Genomic DNA, 6,920 nt, shown 5'->3' with positions numbered 1-6,920 from the left:
ATGCTGCTGTCAGCTATTATATTTTATTTTAAATATCAAAATGCCCTTACTAGATGTGAAGTACCTAAAATATCCATGTAATAAATCCCAGCAGAAACTTGCGGCGAGGAGGTTACCCATAATGCCACCATCATGGGAGAGGCCGGCAGTGAAGATGAGGGCATGGGCATGTTTGACTCCGGCACCGGCTCTAAGTCTACCTCCGTCCACATTGACATCGAACAACCACCGCTGTCGTTGATGGAGGAGATGCCTCATTTAAAGAACTAATGAGGCAAGGTGCAATCGGTTGACATCAAGTTGCAATCGGTTACTAACAATTTCAATAAAAAAGAAAAGAAAACGGATTCCGTCATGGAAAGAATGCCGTGGAATAAGAAAGAAAAATAGGTTCAGACACATGGGGGATCAAGATCAGATCTAGAATCGAAGCTAAAACTAATGGAAAAGGAAGGGAGAAGGATTTACCTGCAACAGCTAGAAACTCCAACAACAGTGAAATCTATATGCATTAAAGAGAAATTGATTACTCCTTGAATGCTTCTTGATCAGCTCCCAAGCAAAAGATCCCCCAATCCAACTTGATTAGCCATTCCCGCTTTGATAGCATCAAGATCCAACAGCAACCCAGCCAATAATGAAAACATCTCTCTCTTTTTCCTTCTGCAACTCACGAACAAGGAAGAAACCTTAAGAAAACAGAGGAGGAAGACTTCTCTAACTTTGACTCTCACTTTTGCTCTCCCCCAGTGATTTCCAGATCTGAAAACCTCTTTCCAACAACCAAGAACCCCTCTCTAAAACCTCTAATCAACGATTTTCTTTCTCCTAAACTCAACCTTTCTCTCTCTCTCTCTCTCATTCTTTGTTCTTTCTCCCGTCGAATATGGGCTAAAACCCTCTTTGACCAATGAACTCCCCCTCTGAAACTCTCTAACTCCCGATCTCCTTTCTCTGAAAAAGCTCTCTTTAACATATGAAAATCTCCCTTTAAAATCCTATTCCTCATTTAAAGAACCCACAGCTACCAGCCACCATGACCAAAGTCGTTGCCGAGGTCACCCAGATCCTATGGTAGGGATAGTCGGCCTTGAGGTTCAGAGAGAGAGAGAGAGAGAGGTTCCACCAGAGAAGAAGCTGGAACCACCGAAGAAGAAGCTAGAACCACCGGTGGTAGTTGCTGTTGCGGCCGCGCGGTGGTAACTGCTATTGCAGACGATCAGTGAGAAATAACATAGGTAAAATATGATTTATTATTTATTTTAATTAAAAGGGTAAAAATGTCCTTTCAAATCTTTACTTAACGGAGATTAACAGTAAGGGGTCTGAGTCTAATTTGGTAAAAGAGAGGGGGTGTTCCTATAAAACTAGCATTCTCCAGGGGTGGCGCTGTAAATTACCCTTATTTTAAATACCATAATACCCTTATTAAATATGAAATACCTAAAATACCCTTGTAATAAATTAATATTTATTTCATCCAAATAGATGGATTTGGACCATTCCAAGACATAATTTACTTTCTTCCAAATTATAATTTTTGGACCACAGCCGATCGTTCAGAGCAACGGTAGCAACATCTGCGACCTACAAGACCTCGTAGCGACCAGGCGAAACCCCTCTGATATGGTCAATCGTGTGTCTTGGTTTTTGAAATAACTATACTTCTCGTTGTTCTGTCATCTCTCTTTTGTTATTCCATTCCTGATATTCCGTCGCAATTTGATTTCGACGGTGGCCCCCAACAACCTTTAAAGCCCGGAGATTTCTTCAGTCCAAACACAATTCCTGCATTTTCAGTCCAGGCACAAACACAAACCTACCGTCTAGAGCTCTTAGCCGAGCTATTCGATGACGTGAATGAGGCCTGTGGGGAAAACCTCAACCGCAACCGGTGCTGTCCTATACTGGCCGCGTGGTTGAAGTATGTGGGCAATGAGTCGGTTTTGCCAACGTCTGGTTTTATAGTCCCTTTCTTATCCTCTTTTCAAATCTCCACTTCAGACTGAAATGCTTCTGTTCATTTTCTAAGGTTTGATTTAAATTCGTTTCTCTCTTCGCTTCTATTCTTTCTCTTTAAATCTAAACAATAATCCAGAAATTCATCGAGAGTTCGTCAAATTCGCTATGGAGCGTAAATAAATTCACCTTTTGTTTCAGGTTGAACCATGCCTAAGTGAAGATTGTGATGAGTTCTTGCCATGGTTAAAACGGAAGGCAATGACCGAAATTTCTTCATTTCTTTCAATTGGAAAGTCTGGATATTGCAGGTTCTTAAATTGTGGAATTTCTACACAAACTTGCCATCTAGACCTCTCACCCGAGCTATTCGACGGCGTGAATGAGGTGTGCGAGAAAAACCTCGACTGCAGCCAATGTTGTCCTGTACTAGCCGTGTGGCTATTCGCTTCTCATTTTCAACCATTTTTGTCAATTTGATTCATTTCTTGCTTCTACATACAAAGTGTGAGGAAATGGCAATGGTGGATAATGTAGAATGACAAAAGTGCCCCTCTTTTGTTGTTGAAATGGTAACAGGTAAAGAGAAATGGGAAGAATGGGATAGGTGGAGGTGATTGGAGGGACAAAGATGTTCGTTAGGGAAAGTGAGAGAGTAGGTAAGGGTGAAGAGGAATTGGGCTAAAATGAGTTTTAGTGTGAAAATGATATAATGATCATTTTAACTCTTGACTTAACAGTGATTGACGGTAGGGAGTCTGAGTCTAATTTGGTGAAATAGAGGGGGTGTTCTTATAATAGTGACAATCTCTAAAGGGTGGCATTGTAAATTACCCTAGAAAAAATGTACACTTTTTTTTTTTTGTAAGGATCAAAGCAAAGGTGATCGGTACCCTAGTTAGCAATTCGGCTGAATAATTCACGAATTATTCAGTCGAATCGAATTTTTCCGAATTAAATAAAAATTCTAACCGAATCCAAATTAAAAATAAAATTCGGTAAAAAACGCGAATTTTATTAATTTGAATTTAAAACATAAATAATTCGGGCCGAACCAAATTAAACCGAATTATTCAATCCACTTAAACAATATAAAAACAAAAAAAAAAAACAAAAAAACAAAAAACAAAACTTCATATTCGTTTTTTTGACCGAATTCTTAAATTAATCAATTGAATTATTCCGAATAATTCTCCGACCTAATAATTCCTGAATCCGAATTTACTAACTATGATCGATACACATCTATCCAATCCGACATGGAGTGGGGACTCTATTGGAAAATCTTGTCTTAAGCCATACTTCTAGTGTAAAAATATACTTTTTTTTTTTTTTAAATCGCATAAACAAAAGTGATCGGTACGCATCTATCCAATCTGGCGGAGACTGGAGACTCTATTGGAAAATCTTGTCTTAGGCCATACTTCTAGTGGTTTTTTTTTCAGAAGAAAAAAATCATCAAATAAAATAACTTTATACCATAAATTTGGTTGTCGGGACTACTTTCTAGCTGATTTAACTTCTGGTTGATTGGTCAAATGGTATTGGTCTTTAATAGGGTTATCACTTTGGAAGAGAAATAAATAAAATAAGAGTTATCACCTAAATTAGAGTATATGATCAATAAAACAAAGAGTGACTCTATGACCACCTAATGGAGGAATTGATCAAACCATTAGTCTGAGTAGGATCCGACTCCTCTCTTAAGTGCTAATCACCCAGGTCAGCTATGAGTAGGATCCGGCTCCTCCCTTGAGTGCTGATCGCCCAGGTCAGCTTATAGTTACATGGGCGATCGACATATGTCCAAACGGTGATCCAACGACTATGTTTGTATCAAATAGAACAGAGGCGCTAGGTAACTATGGACAAGACCTGAGCGATCAGTGCTCAAGAGGGGATCCCAATCAGTCTGAGTATGGGTCAATGTTACGATCCAAAAAAAATTAATAGAAGTGAAACATGATGAGGTTGGGTTGGGTTTTTAAAAATCTCAACCCAACCTTAAGTATCATTAGCTGAGGCAGACCTGGTTTGACTCTAAATCAGGATTGGTCTGGACTCATTGGCCCTTACCATGGCCGAGGGGGAAGAGAGATGCATGGGCTAGGTTAGGCCAGTGAGAAAAACATCAATTTTAATAAACCTAACCGAAGCCCAAACTCATATTTAACTTTAACCCCAAAGAACAATTTAATAAAGGCCCAATCCATGCCCAAATCCTAACCTTTAAGTCACAATCCAGAATCACATTTAAACAAAGCCTAGCCCATGTCTTAAACCTTGGTCTCACCAGGGGCAATCCCAACCATTGAATATGAGGTCAGATCAAAATTAATCTAAGCCCTTAATCTTAGGCTATGTTTGGTAGCCAAAAGAAGAAAAAAAAAAGAAAAGAAAAGAAAAAAGAATCTAGAACAGAAAAGAAATGAAATGAAATGGTAAGAAAATAAAAAGAGTTTGTATGTTTGGTGACCAGGCTATGTTTAGTAGCCAGGAGAAGAAAAGAAAATAAAGGAAAAGAAAAGAAAAGAAAAAAAAAATTCAAAAAATTTTGAATTTTAGGAGAGAAATAGACACATAGGAAATCATTGTGTAATCATTCATTTTTTGTCTTGTTATGTTTTCATATTTTCTCATGTTTTCTTGTGTTTTTTGTAAAAAAATTTTTTTTTGAACAAAATAAAACTTTACAATTTCCAAAAAGAATTTTGAATTTCAAAAGGTGAATCTTCTCTTAGGCTATGTTTGGTAACCAAGAGAAGAAAATAAAATAAAATAAAAAAGTACACTTTTTTGTACTTTTTTCTTGGGTGAAAAATTTTTCTTTGCACTTGGTATGTCTTCACCTAAGAGAAGATTCACTTTTTTAAATTCAAAATTCCTCTTGGAAATTGTGAAGTTTTCTTTTGCTCTCCAATTTTTTTTTTTGCAAAAAACATGAGAAAATATGAAAAAATAATGATTACATAATGATTTCCTATGTGTCTATCTCTCTCCTAAAATTCGAAATTTTTTGAATTTTTTTCTTTTCTTTTCTTTTCTTCTATTGATTACTAAACATACGTAATCTTTTTATTTTCTCACCATTTCATTTCATTTCTTTTCTTTTCTAGATTCTTTTTTCTTTTCTTTTCTTTTCTTTTCTTTTCTTTTCTTTTCTTTTATTTTCTTTTCTTCTCTTGGCTATCAAACATAGCCTTAGGTCATACCAAGTGCAAAGATAAATTCTTAACCCAAGAAAAAAGTATTTTTTTCTTTTCTTCTATTGGATTGTGTTTGGTAGCCAAGAGAATAAAATAAAAGAAAAAAAAAAAATTGAATTTTAGGAGAGAGATAGACACGTAGGAAATCATTGTGCAATAATTCATTTTTTGTCTTATGATGTTTTCAGGTGCTTTTTACAAGATTTTTTTTTTGAGCAAAAAAAAACTTCACGATTCCCAAGAGGAATTTTGAATTTCAAAAGGTAAATTTTCTCTTGGGTGAAAACATACCAAGTGCAAAGAGAAATTCTTAACCCAAGAAAAAAAAAAGGTACAAAAAGTGTATTTCTTTCTTTTCTTTTCTTTTCGTCTCTTGGATACCAAACACAGCATTAAGGTGTCATCGCAATGTTGAACCTTGGCTAGGGTTTCGGGTGAAGGTTCTCTCACAATCAATCGGTCTTTTATTGGTCACATGATCATAACCAACCAAAGGTCGAGGCACCAGGAGATGAGTCAGTACCATAAGGTTCACATCCAATGGAAATCGAACCATTAAAATTTTAGAAATTACTAGCACAAGAAATGGAAGGTGATGTGGGTTTCAGCAAATGCTGGGGTAGGTCTCTCGCTTGGGGTTTGGGATGGCTAGCAGCCATGGATGGGGTTTGGCAACTTATTAGGCTTATTACATATAAATCAAGGCTTATATTTTATAATTTAAACTTTATATAAAATCATAGTTATATATTTGTTATAAATCAAGGAAAATTAGGGTTAAAATCAGGATCAGGTTAGGTCGGGCTGGACTCAACCCTAGCCTACCTTTACCTTGATTCAAGGTCAGAGTTCAACCCTAACCTGTCCTCAGGGTCAGAAATTTTAACCCATACACTATTCAGGCTCATGACAAGTTTGGACTGATAGGGTCAAATTTACACTTGTAGGTGATAAGCACCCTAGTCCACCTCGTGATTACTCTTTTAGATGTGAAGCAGAAGAGAAATCAATGAATGCTAAGCCTTGAACTTGAGAGGTGCGAAAAAGGTGGGGATGAGAGTTGGAGAGCGGGGTGGGGGTGACTATTACAGTGGGCTGGTTATGGGAGTGGGAGTTATGTAGGGGTGAGTTAGGGGTTGCACATAGGGGTGGGTGTTGGGGCTGGGTTGAGAGAGGGAGAGAGAGGTGGGGATGCGGGGTAGTGGATTATACTCTTAAGTGGGGGAGGGAGAAAGAATGGGAAATGCAACTGTGTTGTGTTTATTGGTGGTGAAGGAAATATATAGTTGGAGATAGATTGAACTATTGATAAACTATGTGTAAAATTTTATTTACACCACCACATATAGGTAGTTTACAGCACCACCCCCTAGAGAGTGCCACTATTAGAGAGACACTCCCTGTATAATACCAAATTATACCTAGGCCCCTTTGCCGTCAGTCATTGTTAAGTGAGGAGTTAAAATGACTGTTGTACCCTACTGACTAAAATACATGTTTTTACCCAAGTTTCTCATCACCCCTACCTCCACTCATCTGAACCAAAAGGCTCTGGTTAGTTTGGTTCATCTGTGGTGGGATTTGTCATAGTCAGTGGCTATACACACCTCGTGTGCTTCGCTTTCTGTCAAAAGGACCAACTCCATGATTTCACACTATCTGTTTGTGTGTTTGTCTGTATTTGTGTTTTTTTCTCCCTTCTTCAATAGAGTAGAGAAACCCCAACTAGAACAATGGATGCATAGTTCAAGTAAC

Source organism: Macadamia integrifolia, chromosome 9 (assembly GCF_013358625.1).
Source record: "Macadamia integrifolia cultivar HAES 741 chromosome 9, SCU_Mint_v3, whole genome shotgun sequence".
Lineage (NCBI taxonomy): Eukaryota > Viridiplantae > Streptophyta > Magnoliopsida > Proteales > Proteaceae > Macadamia > Macadamia integrifolia.
The sequence above is the reverse complement of the archived record's forward strand: the minus strand, read 5'-3'. Positions refer to the sequence as shown.